The 14,047-nt window shown below is 50.1% G+C and overlaps 1 protein-coding gene across 1 annotated transcript in view; it reads right to left on the bottom strand.

The window, feature by feature from the left end:
* Positions 1 to 14,047, bottom strand: part of B4GALT5 (beta-1,4-galactosyltransferase 5) — a 67,038-nt gene that overhangs the window by 20,278 nt on the left and 32,713 nt on the right. The gene's annotated exons all lie outside the window — the stretch shown is intronic.

Raw genomic sequence — 14,047 nt, 5'->3', positions numbered from 1 at the left:
TGTGATCTCAAATACCACGTCATCTATTTTCAGGAAATGGGCAGGTTTAAAGACTGGTTCTTCGCCCTGGCTGGTTCAGCTCAGTGGATTGAGTGTGGGCCTGTGAAGCAAAGGGTCGCCAGTTCGATTCCCAGTCAGGGCACATGCCTGGGTTGCGGGCCAGCTCCCTAGTAAGGGGTGTGCAAGCGGCAACCACACATTCATGCTTCTCTCCCTCTCTTTCTCCTTCCTTCCCACTCTCTCTAAAAATAAATAAAATCTTTAAAACAAACAAAAGACCTGGTTCTTTGTCCATACAATGTACTCATTTTCCCCTCACCACTGCGAAGGGGGGTGTCTCACAGGGTGGGACCTTTACAGATCGAAACTCGGGTGTGTGTCAGGGATCCTCGGAACACTGGGCTGACCCAGGCCCGGCCCCGGCAGGCGCTCCGTGGAGAGCCGGCCGCCCCTCCAGACCCCGAGTGAACGGCCTCGGGCTGTCCTGGCTCCTCATCAGGAGGCACTTGGTTGTTAACGTGAAACAAAGTCTCACCATTGCTGTCACTGCCCTGTACATAATGAGCACTACATGATGAAACATATGAAGTTCAAGTCCATTTATTTCCAGCTACTGTGTTTGGCGCGTGTGCTGGTGAGGGGGTGGGGGCTGGGACCCGCCCACCGGCACAGGCTCAACATCGAAAACCCCAGGTGGCCCCCACTGCAGGGGGACACAAAATCACTCACAAGATTCCAGATCGTCTCCAAGGTATATGTCGTGAGGCATAAACTAATAAACCGAGGAGGTCGGTATTCAGAATGCCTGCAGAAGCGAGGCGGCCCTTTCAAGTCAGGCCGTGCGGGAAGTGCCAGGCGACCCCGCGCTCAACTTCCGGCCCTTCCTTCTGGGAACGGAGCAGGCCGTGTGTGCCCTGCAGCCGGAAAAAGTGATGGGAAAAGGTAAGCTTCAGATCCTTTAAAAAGCGCAATTCTCGGAAGCCCCTGAAAACAAGAGTTACATCTCGGTTTCTGTTTACCGCAGGGAGCGTGGTGCCTGGTCACAGCCGGTAGGCAGTCCACGGATACCCGTTAGACACGAGATTTCAACTCCACCCATCATCAGATTTCTAAAGTGGTTCTGTGGAGTTTTTTTTTTTATCACTTGGGCTATAGAACATAGACGTTATACATGTTGTATGTAACTGCCCTGAAATCCTCCTTCCTCTCCCCACATACTAGGGGCCGGTCATCTTCAATAACATGCAAACACGTATTTGCTGCACGCGGCGTGTAACAGCTGTTAGTTCCTGCAAAAAACACGCCACCTCCTTCCCCACCGAGTCCCCAGTCTTCTCTGTGCTTTCCAGCATCCGCACTGTAAAGGGCGCTGCGGTTTTAAGCCCCTCTTTTATTTCTCCCTTTCCTCGTTCTAGAACCCCCACCGCAGCGCTGTGCTAAAGCAGGTCTCTAACTCCGCCCTGCCAGTCCCTCCCCAGAGCTTCCCCAGGCCGCTTCCCAGCAGCCCCCCTCCCTCAGACTGACCGCTGACCGCTGAGTCAGGGAGGGGAGGTGAAGAACTGCGCTTGGAACCGGCTTGCAGGTGATGCAACGTGGCTGGTCCCAGGACCACAATTCCAGAATTCTAGGGAATTTCAGCTACATGATCTAGATGACGGCAAGTAACATTTACTGAGCACTTAATTACGTAATTATCTTAAGAGGCAAGTAAACAATCCAGTTTACAGTCAACTTCTAGGCCTCCGTTTCTCCACGCAGGTGAGCAGCAAAGCGGACTCCAATCAGGTGCACCTGTGCTCTAACCGCTGGGCTTTAAGGCCTTGCCCTATCCACCTTCCAGCCATAATCTTCTCAGGGTTTCAAGCTGCCAGTGGTTTAAATGATTGCTCTCCAGAGCACAGCTCTCAAATCTTTCTCTCTTGCCAAAGCTGCCGGATGGACCTTTCTTAACTGCAGATTCGCCCCCACTGCCCCTGCTTCTGCCATGCCAACCTTACTGGCCCTCCGAACCCCGGTGGTGTGCACACTTCTCGGGTCTCCCCCTTCTCTCATCTCGGTGGTTCTCTTACAGATGATCGAAAACGAGCCTTTTGTTTGTATTTTGTCTTAGTCTGCCAACAGCTGTCTCGCATCAGTCTTGTCATCCAACTAATAAATGACACAAACCACATCTTATTAATGCTTCTAATTATCCACAGGAATGAGCACGATGCTGAAAGAAATAAAAGGCTGAGGAAGTGAATTTTGCACAAAAAACCCCCCAAATTTATAGACTTGGGATTGGATGGGATTTTAAAGAACACTTTTCAAAAACATCTAACGCTTCCACACCACCCCAAAACTGTGCCTTTTAAGAACACACAGAGCCAGCATGTAAAATCCAGCCATCTTCAAAGGGAATTTTACGTTGGGTTGGGTCCCCCACGGTTCCCAGTCGCTTTCACCCGCTGGCTCTCATTCTGCCCCTTGACAGAAGGGTCAAAACCTTTCCACCCTCTTCAGATAATTTTCAATCACCCTCACCTCCACCCGACACCTAACCTACCCGCCCCCCAGGCTACACAGCCCCGCCCCCTTCACGTGCCCCCCCCCCCCACGGCAGCATCACACCTCGCCCCATCCTGGCTGCTCTCCTCTGGACTCTGGACTCTGGCCCCACGGTCTACACCTGACAAAGGGCAGTGCCCCGGCGGGCAGTGTGGCGCAGGGGCAGCGTGACATGTCCAGAAACAAGCAGAACTACCAGCAGCCCTGTTCCGTCTGTCCCCAGAGCTCTGTCACCCCGAGCCCCCTCTTGGAGATGCACTGTTCACAGTGACCCGAGACCAAGGAAATTCTCCGATACAGGTGCTCGGTGATCTAACCCCCACCCCCTGCCCAGAGCAACTAGTGACATCAAGCGAGTCTCTGCAGAACTCACTCGGGGAAGCTGTGTGTTAGGTTTCTGCTAACAGAGTTAAAAACTTCCATTACGTGGTAGGTCATCAATCAGTCGATAATTAACGAATGTGGCTGGAGAGGAGTCACACCGTATCACTGACTCGTATGAAACTTGCTGGAGGCAAGCCCTCAGTCTTTTTGGACGTGCTGCTGCTGAGCAGCCCTCCTCGCTCTGGGCTCCCACGGCTGGTTGCACAGACCCAGCTGCGGGGCCTTCCCGGCGTCCCCACGGACAGTCCCGGTGCTGAACGCAGCCCACGGCCCCACACCGGCAAGCGCACACGCACGCACTCTGCTTCGGACCTAAAACATCCCGCCTGGAATTCGCATCCCTGTGAAGCAGGCATCACCTTCACTTTTTACTTTAGATAAGGGAATCCTCCAGAAACTGCTGACCCGAGGTCGTACAGTTAATGGAGTTAAAAAAAAAAACAGAAAGGAGTAAGGTTCCACAAGATGTTGATGAGCTTTTTCCTTTGGAAACAAAAACAAAAAACGGTACTTTCCAGTAGCACGGCCCTGATGCACAGGGGCTGAATCACCGCTTCGCACACTGAGTGCTGACGCACGGCCATTAAATCCTCTGCTGTTTCCGCATCTGCTGGGCCCCTGCTTCCCTGCGTGCTTGTCACACACGGCACTGGAACATGTGGGGGGGCCGGGGGGACACCAGGGTGAGGGAGACAGCACAGGGTGAGTCAGGCACAGACACAATTCCGTAAGAAATCATAATGCGGCTTGATAGTGCTGAAATAATGTTTACTACACGTGCAGGTTGACTAATAACTTCTTCACACTTTCATGAGCAAGTGCAGTAGTTATCCAGCCCCAGCATCTAAGCGGCGGAGGGCTCTCTCAGGACCATGAGCCACCGGCACCCCCCATGCAGGTTTACATAACCGGCAATTTCCAGCCCGAAGCCAACGTAAGCAGGTAAGCAGCCTCGGGCCGGGCCTGGCTTTCACCTGGAGTGTCCGGGAGCAAAGCACTGGGTCTCCCGGCAGGAAGACCAGCTTCCCTCTCCATTAGCATTCCAGTCAGCCCCGCGTGCTCAGGAGTCAGGTAGCACAACTGTCACATTAACAAATGCCGCTGACTCATAAAAATTCCTCACATGATAATGAAACCTGACATTCCTGATTAGGAGCAAAATGAGCCCAGGAGGAAAAGACAGAATTACGAGACTCTACTTACTTAGGAGTCCGTAACTTTTTTTTTTTAATCCTAAACATGTATATATCCTTAATGTTTGTTACATCTGGCTGGGCCAGCTGCAAGTAGGAAAAAGCCATTCCTTTCCTGACCACTCCTTGCAATCGGTGTCTTACCCCGAATGCCCGCACACACCAACACACACACACACACACACACACACACACACACACACACCCCACATGCCTCCCCTGCTCCGTGCTTCTAGTTAACATACTGCACGTTTTCTGGTTTGGCCTGGCTACTGTTACCTCCCTCACGAGGATGTGAGCCCCACCCCGGTGGCTACAACAGTGTGCCTGGGACGCAGACACTGCATTATTAATGCCTGAATAAGTGAATACCTAGGTTGGGGCGAATCTGAACTCGGCCGTGCCTGAGAAGGCATGGATCGTGGGATTGCAAGTCTTGCCCTGGTGCTAGCGCCCACCCGTGTCACTGCGCCAGCCTGCCCCTAAGTTCAGCAATTCTTCTTTACGATTCAGCAGAGCTGCCAGATAGATCAGTCCCTCTCACCCCCTCAAAAATGTTTTCTGGTCCTCGCACTCCTCACAAAGTTGCTGTGCAACATTATTTGTAATATCAGGAACCGTTCAAAATAGCCCCAGACTGGAGAGCGCCCCGAAGTCCATCTACAGGGGACCAGGTTAAAAATGTGTAGCCTTGTCTAAAGAACTGGCCACCCAGCTGGGCTGGGGACACACTGTTGAGTTTCCTGCACCTGGAAGTAATAAAAATTCTCCTTCAACACAATTGCAGCCTATCTGAATTTCGGCACACAGCGACCAGAATAAACAAAATACAACCGCGTACAACCGCATAGGTGAGCCTCTCACACATCGCGTGAAACGACACCAGAGGGCACACGCGGTGTAACCCCACCCACATGAAGTGCAAACACAAGCACAACTGACCTACAGAAGCAGAAGTCAGAATGGGTATGGGGGGGGGGCTCAAAAGGAGGATCTGGTAATCTTCTATTCCTTGACCCGGGCACCAGTTACATGGGCACAGCCGTTTTGCAAGGCAGCCACTGGTCTGCGCATGCGCACTCAGTTTTGTGTGTTACCCGCCGGTAAGGGAGCTCAGGGGAGCAGCTGCTAAGTCCCAGCGAGAGGGCGGGGTCAGAAACAGCCTGGAGGAGCTGACTCCAGGGCGAGGTCTTGAAGGAAGAGCTCGGAACCAGGACCAGGAACAGAACAAATGAAGACGAAGGGGCCTGAGGGAGGGAAACACATCTCAGGAACCAAAAGCAGTTCGCTGTGGCTGGAATGGAGGGCGTGCGCGGCAAAAACGCGAGAGGAGGCGGGGAAAAGAGGGCAGCAGGGTCGCAGAGGGCTCTGCCTGCTGTGCGCAGGGATCTGACGTTGAAGACCCGGCCCGGGGTCAGAGTTCAGGCGGGCCAACTAGGAGGCATCAGTCAAAACAAGAAAATTCCCTCCTACGCAAATGCATGGCTCCAGATAAAGAGTTGGGCTTTGCAGTGTCCAGGCAAACTCCTTAAAGGGAGGAACTTCTTTGGATGACCTGACTAAATTCTGTTATGTAGAATCCCATTTGGTTACTGAAAGCTGGGTGTCCAACCCTTATCACAGGCTGAATTTTTGTTTTCTACATGAATCAGCAGGAGGAACGGCGCTGTCCGCCAAGTCTCGGAGCAAACAGATGGAGTGCAGGAGTCGAGATACAAAGCCACGTATGGCGAATGCTGACTGCATCCAGGGGCAGCTGGGGCAGGGGGTGGACATCTGACGGTCAGCAAAGATGCTGCCCAGCACTCGGGCGGGCCAGCTGGACCAGGTGTTCTGTCCCTGGACTTGCTCACACCATGCCTCTCTGTCCTGAAAGCCCCTTGCAGACCACACAACGTGGGAGTCATGACCGAGTCAAGTACACTCCATGAAAACAGCACAACAAATCTATGGACCACCCCTGGGGTTACACCCCGGTTCACAGGTCCACACTTTGAAATGAAATGATGGGGGAAAGGGGGAGAAGTGGGCAGAGCAGAAGAGGAATAAATAGAAGAAAACAGGAAGTCTCCCTCCTCCCACAATAAGATATGAGACAAAATAAAAATGAAGAGGAAACAAAGAACAGAAATGTGTCCTAGGAATGTTGCTTTTTGATTTTGCCACGCTAGAAAATCTACAAAACCCGCGCTACCTTTTTGACCAGTATTTTCCGAGAAAAACCGGACCCTGAAAAATAACTGATCTCTACCTCCAAAATCAGAGATCATCAGTGTGCACCGCCGTGCACAACAGATGTGGTACAAAGAATAAATCCATTCTTCCTATTATAGAGACGGAGTCCTGTAGAAAGTGTACACGTCCCGAGCCCCTTTCCAAACACCTGTAATGCGTTCTATATGTGGGTGTCACCCCCACCTTGTAAATGAGGGGGCCGAGGTTTAAATAAGTAACGACTAGGTGGAGCCAAGATTTCCCACGTCTTTGTCTCCAGAGGCTGAGGTTTTAACAAGGATGCTCCGCCATCCCTCAGGTCCCGATGCCTAGAAGCCCCTCGCGGGCACAGCTCTCATTCCCACACTTTGCTTACCGGGTCCTTTTATCGGGACCTTTACAGACGATTATCTCGTACGGGACTGGCCTGACGTTTCACTTCAGCCATGGGTTCCAGTGCTCCTAACAGAGGACGTGCATCCTTAAAATTTTATTAAGTTTCATAAAAAATTTTACAAGTGGGAAGTTCTAATGTGTATCCTGGAATTTTTACTTTTTAGTTCTACTTAAAGTAATATCAAATGATACTCATGGTGTATACACAGAGATATTAATATCCAAGGTTGTGGGTGACACATTTAAGAAAGAAAAGATTTTCTTTGTTTTTTTTTTTTAGATGCAAGAAAATTTTTGACAACAAATTTACACCCTTTGGCACATCTATTTTAATGTTGTGGAACAACTGTGTGATAATTTTCACACAAAAAGTGTTTAAAGAACACTGTTGGAGGTGAAGGGGGAGAGACATTGAGAGAGCAGAGAATCCCAACAATTACTTTTTGGTAAACATTTCTCTCTCTCTCTCTCTCTCTCTCTCTCTCTTTCTTTCTTCCTTTTTGATGTGAGAGAGAAACAGTGATCAGTGCCTTTCACGTTCACCCTGACTGGAGACTGAACCTGCAATCTAGGCATGTGCCCTGACCAGGGATCGAACCCGCAACCCTTCGGTTTAAGGGACAAGGCTCTAACCAACTGAGCTACACCGGCCAGGGCAGGAAAAGTTTCATTTGCCACATGTTTTGCTTTCCTTGTCCTCCCCATTTGAGGCATTGGTTATGTTTCTCCCCAGGTTCTGGGCAGTACAGTCAATGACTCACATCCAGAAGCACACGCCCACAAGGGCTCAGCAAACAGGGAGGCCTGAGTCTCGACACGAGTAACGTGGATGTCAATGTAACCCTGGGTCAGAGAAGACGATGCCTACCTCTCCTCTCCGGGGCTGTCTGCACTGAACGCCTGCACCTAGTCTGGCCCGCCCTGGAGGTCAAGTCGCAGAGTGGGCACAGCTGTCCCTGATGCCAACGTGCCAGAGACGCAGGCCGGGAGAGCAACACCGCAGCTGACTCCAGACAAAGCTTCTGCCCACCTCTCGGGCCTAACCTCTTCCCCTCTGTCCGCCGACCAGGCAGAGCCACAAGCCAGTCCTGCCCCTGCGGACCCCTCTCCTCTGCACAGATGTGCTCTGGTGATGACAACTGCTCACACCAGGCTTTACCGGCTCTCTCCAAAACTCTTCCCGATAGCACTCCACCTCCACGATTAGAACAGTCTTGGCGCTTCCCCAACTGATACGTAAACTTCTATCCGTGACCACGAGAAATTTGAGCCTCTCTCTCCCAGCAGCATGCTGGAACTCCTTCAGAGTACAGACTGTCTCACCCTTTTCTTCATCTGCAATGTCTGATAAATAGTAGACACCAGGCTATTGATTAACAAATTAGAGCTTTGCACGAAGCATGCAGTGGGCACCTGGTGAAGGTGCCTTGTTTTCTCAGGTTAGAAGTTGCCTGATTTTCCTACGGCCACAGAAGAAAGCTTCCAAGAGCCGGAAAAGGGCAGAGTGAACCTGATACGCGACCCACTGTGCTGGTATAAGTGTAAGCTGGTCTGACCCTCTGGGAAAACGATTTGCAAACTCGACAAAGAGCCATACCCTCTGATCTAACAATTTCAACTAAATTACCGCAAATGCAAGGACATTTTGTGCACGATTTTTTTAAATTAAATTATTTCTAAAAGCAAAAACGTGGGAAACAACTCAAAAGCAACAATGTGAGAGGCAAGCTGATACCTACACTCGATAGCATCTCAAACGGCTTTAAAAGGAAAAACTATAAAACCGTATAAACAGAACAAATGTAGAACACCTCGCACAGACTGTCCTGCTCTTAACCCCTCAAAAAAAAATCTTCCTCCGAAGGGAGAAAGGTGGAGGGGCAGTTCCTGGACAGAGGAGGCCCACGACGGCGGTGTGAGTCCCAGCTGGCTCTGGGGTCCTCTCCGGACCTCGGCCACCCCGGCTGTCAGACCGTGTTCCTGAACGGGTAAGGTTTCCTCGGTCTTTCCCACCGAGCCCTGACCCCCAGCGCTGACACCCTGAAAAGACAGGGAAAGACGCCTTGAAGTGCGTACAGTACGAGCAGGCGTCGCTGGAGCCACACCGAAGTCTGCATGTAAAATCCTAAATTTGTGTTCACACTGAATTTCCAAAATATAAATTATATAATAGTGACTGTGCTTTTACAAATTACACAAACCCCGGTCAATTCTGGTTCTTCCCCTTCCTGTTGGACCTTGAGTATCACCAGGCTGCAAAGTCCTTCTCAGCCTAAAGTCTCACGATACGAGGGGAAGCACAGCACAGGGAACACAGGCAGTGATACCGCATCACTGTCCGGTGACAGATGGCTGCTGGGCTTACTGGGCTCCGCCATCCTGTGCGGTACACAGACGCAGAATCACTATGTTGTACACCTGACACTAATACAATATTGCATGTTAAGTATAATCAAAATAAATTTAAAACTTAAAGTAATAAAACAAAACCCCACAATTTCATTGTTTTCTCTTCCCTTGACTTTGGAAAACTCGCTGACATACATCTCAGATCTACACCTCCTCCCTTGCCGCAGAGGGTCCGAGCGTGACTGCCTCCGTCGCTGGTCCTTTCCAGAACAGCAGAGCCCCAGCCTCCTCCATGACCACGCCGGGGAGTGGTGGCTGAGTCCAGCGTTCCCACGGCACCTCCTCCCCCCATGCCCTGGTCAGGAGGATGTACAGGAGCGGACACTGGTCCCAGACGCGCTTCCAGTTCTTCCTGTTTCTGTTCTTCCCCTCTCACTACGCTGAAAACCCGTGTTTTAGCGACGATGGAAAAGAATGCAATTCCACGGCAAAAAAGTTGCATTTTTCCAACTCTGAAATGTTGTCTGCCTACAAGAAAGTTTCTTCTATCCCTTTGCCAATATGTAACAACATTTTAGGACAAAGCTGGAAGTTGCTTGTCTAAATGATTCAAAAACGCGTCACAGTGAAGGTGGGTGAGGACTGGGGAACAGGCAGGCCGTACCTGCCAAAAGGGGATGTGAATAGGTGTGACCCACAGAGGGCGACCTGGCAGCCAGGGTCAAAGTGAAACACTCATACTCTTTGGCCGGCAGTTCTCACGTTTGGGTGCTCGTCCTCCAGAAGCGGCGGAACGAGGAAGTGTGTCCAAGGACGTCTATCAGTGTTAATAAAAAGCTGTGTGGTTCAGTGATATGCAAATTACTCTGAGCTCAGGGAAATTTCAGCTTCAGGCTCAAAAGAAACTCCCGCCCCTCCCTTTCACTGGGCAGAACTTGAGTTAGGGGCCTTGCCCACCCAGAGACACCTTCTTTGGACCTGCCTGTAGGGCAGGGCAAACCTCTATCTCCTAAACATCTGCTCTTCCTCATCCAAAGACCCTCGGAAGCTCCCATGGTGACGATCTCATCCCTAGCTCAGAAGTCCGACGCCTCAGCCCCCTTCCTATCCCGTCTCTGCCTCTCCCCTGAATGCGGGGTTCTCATACAAATGCATGTATTAAATGGGGTTAGTTTTCCCTTTGCCAATCTGCCTCATGTCTATTTGATTATTAGACCAGCCAGAAGAACCGTGGACGCAGAGGAAACTTGGTTCCTACCCCACAAAGCAAAACCCTAACCTACCTGCACGCGCCCCAGAGGGAACAGGGGACGCCTGGCTGGGGGCTCGGTGGCTGGAGCACCGCCCCACACACCCAAGGGCTGCAGCGCACACTTGGGTCCCGGGCTCCATCTCCCGCCAGGGAGCGGGCGGGCGGCAGCCAGCCAACGTTTCTCTCGTTCTTTCTTTTTCTCTCTCCCTCCCCTGCCCCTCCCTTCCTCTCGCTCTAAAAATCAATGAACACAGCCTCAGGTGAGAATTAAAAAAAATTTTTTTTAATTTAAAAAGGGGGGACCTACAAGAAAAAATTATGTCAATGTCATATCATGGAAAATGAAGCAATCATCATTTCATTTTGAAAACTCACATTGTGTAACAATGGACACAGTATATACCACATTTGTGTTAAAGAAAAAGACTGGAAAATATATGCATAAAACAATGTTAGAAATCGTACATCTACATGTTCCCAGGGTCATTCTGCTCAGAATTCTGGGTCACCGGCACTGCATTTCCGCTGTCGCTGTGTAGCACGTCCACAGCTGTGAGGAAAGTCCTGCAGTACCCAAGTCCGACTGAATGCACCCCCGGTTTCAGAGTTCCTGGGGCACTGAGAACGCCCTTCTTACGCAGTGCCCGTGCAGTGTCTGCAGCCCACGCCAGGAGTGCTGCCCTAGGACGTGTCTTTTTCTTCCTTTTCTTTTTTCAAACAACAGTCAAGTATTTTTAAATCGGGGGCACAAACGACTGCATCCGAGCTCTTGCCTTCTGAACCGCCCCCTCCCCATCTGCTGCCAGACCGCGGGAGCCGCAGGTGCCACTCGTCCTGAGAGCCCTGAGAGCCCGTGACACCAAACCCAGCGTGATCACTCGATCCAGCTGAGGTCTCGGACTCTCCCAAAATCGTGCCTGGAGTTTTCTGATCTGCACCAGAGAGGTCATCTGCCACCTGGGACCTCTCCATCCCCACGGACAGAAGAGGTCATCTGCGTGATAAAAACCCTGCCCCCCCCCCGCCCCAAAGATGCCTTTTATTCCCTTGTTAACAGCTCCCCTGCCCCACCCCTTTTTCCTATGAAAACCTCCCGGTTTGCACAAATCCTTGGAGCGACCTTCTGGCTGCGAGATGAAATGCTGCCTGATTTCATGAATTGCTCAATAAAGCCAATTAGATCTTCCAATTTACTCCTTGAGTTTGTTTTTTAAACAATGCACAAGTAATTTTCCCAACCCCAAACTGTTAGTTCACGATCGCCTACCCCCGGATGACTCATAATTACCCTAAAACCTCGGGTGCTTCTCATTGTAACGGCTTCCTCCGCCAGGCTGACAATCCCGAGGCAGCCGTCCAGAGACGGTCCTTTGCTCTCCTTGCTGATCCTCTTTCAGAAAGGAGCTTACTCTCCCTGCCGTGAGGATAATACGTTATAATCACATTAACGCTAGCCTGGAAGACTGTAACAGGCTAACAGGGCGATCTACTCTCTGGGAGTTGAGGCATTTGCTGAAGGCCTCTTTCTAGCCCATGTTAACACCCAAATTGTCAAAACACGTGACATAAGGAGCGTGATCTCTGGAGAAAGGTAAAAATGACCAGAGAAAGCAAGTGACGACGTCTCAACTCTAAAGCAGCGATTTTCAACCTTCTCTGTCTCACGGCGCACATACACTCATTACTGAAATTCTGCTGCACACCACAAAATACATTTTTTGCCAATCTGACCAAAAAAAAAGGTATAATTTCGATTCATTCACACCGGACGGCTATTGTTGTGTTGGTTGGTGTCGCTTTTTTATTTGACAATCGAAAGGAAAAGAGGCCGCTGCCCCTGGCTACGCAGTCAGGTACTGCGTGTCCTAAACGTCACTGTGGTGGCGCACCCGTCAACCATCACTGCTCTGCAGATTGAGCACTGAGCAGAGCAAGGGCGCCCCCGTGGGCGCGAAACTCCTCCTCCAGTCCGGAGGGCTTGTCTTCCGTACACGTCACGTGATCGTCCTGGAGAGGAACCCTCCGAGCCCCGAAGAGCCCTGCGCTCATCTTCTGCCGTCTGTTACATCGCTCTGTCTGTCCCTGGGTCCGGAACGACCCGGCGTTACTTTGTTTCTTCAGCGAGGTCGTGTCCACCGGGTTAAACAACGCGAGACCCACCAAGTCCACAGAAACAGAAGATCCAGCCTGCTCTACGACGGAATGTTGGAAAGCACAATGCGTGGTCCAACTTTTAAGACTATTCTGGAGTGTTAAAAATGAGATGAAATTCTCCCTGGAGATTGCTTGATTGCAAAGGGGAAAATGCACATTTACAACGGAGAGACCAGACAGGCAGCACCTGACCAAGGGATCAAACGGGGCATCACTGACATTGGGACAGGCCAGCAAGAACTTCACAGTGTTCCTGTCCAAAACTTTTAACCTATGTCTAATCAAGCTTTTTTTTTAAGATCTTATTTATTTAATTTTAGAGAGAGGGGAAGGGAAGGAGAAAGAGAGGGAGAGAAACATCAATGTGTGATTGCTTCTCACATGGCCCCCTCTGGGGACCTGGCCCACAACCCAGGCATGTGCCCTGGACTGGGAATCGAACCAGCAACCCTTTGCTTCATGGGCTGGCACTCAACCCGCTTGAGCCACACCAGTCAGGGCTAATCAAGGTTTTAAGCCATCTTTCTGTTGACAAAAATAAAGGGGATTAAGAAACACATCAAACGGACACCTGGCAATCCCAGAACGTAGACAGTCTATGAAACAACTGGCCTGGCCTCTTCAAAAAGTTACCGTTGAGTAATGGGGGAGTCGGGGTGGGAAGGTAGCTGCAGACTTGAGACCAAGGAGACACAATCAAACACAATGTGATTTGGGGGGAAGAGCAGCTATGAACAGCATGTTGAGCACCACTGTGGAAATTTGGACTCGGACTGGACGTTAGAAGACATGAGGAAAGTGCTGTTCCTTTTCTTGGTGGTTACAGTAGTGCTGCGGTTACACAGGAGAATATCCTCATTTTTTTTTTAAAGGATGCACGTTGATATATTTAGAGGTTATCGCTCTACAATTTCATATGGCTAAGTGGGGAGGGGAAGGAAGCCAGAGTTAAAACAAATAAAGCACAATGGTAACAATAGTTGATTCTAGATGGAGGGTGATGCATTGACGGTGTTCTTCTTTGAACTAGTCTGTAGGTTTCTGTTTTTTTTCACAATAAAAAGTTGGAGGAGAAGTTTGATTTTGGATGTATCTAAAGTGCCAACTAAAATAAAGTATACTAATGCCATTCTAATATTAAGAATCCTGTAAATGTGTCAACAATTATATAATACAGGGAGCAAATATCCTAGAAATGTTCACATCAGAGGTTAAAGCGTTCAGTAACTATTCTAATGCGCACCCCCATTCTTTATTCGGTTTTGGAACCAAGAGTCGTATTTACTCTTTAGCTATAATTTCATAAAAGGGCTGAAGAGAAGTTATATGTAAATCTTCCTGGTACTTCCTCACTTTATTTTTGAATGGCTTTCCACTGCTTTCGAGGTCAAATTCAAACATAACTTAGAAGAATCCATAAAACCTGGCCCATCTCTGATCTTGCCACTCCCCAGTTCCAGCCACAATGGACATTAGCAGTTCTCCGACACTAGCCAAGATCTCAAACAAGAAGCTCCCATGATCCAAAAGTTAAAGACACAAAACTTGAGATGAAGAA

This window comes from Phyllostomus hastatus, unplaced genomic scaffold (genome assembly GCF_019186645.2).
Source record: "Phyllostomus hastatus isolate PE091 unplaced genomic scaffold, TTU_PhHast_1.1 phas_contig_17, whole genome shotgun sequence".
In the NCBI taxonomy this organism is placed as follows: Eukaryota; Metazoa; Chordata; class Mammalia; order Chiroptera; family Phyllostomidae; genus Phyllostomus; species Phyllostomus hastatus.
The sequence above is the reverse complement of the archived record's forward strand: the minus strand, read 5'-3'. Positions and strand labels throughout refer to the sequence as shown.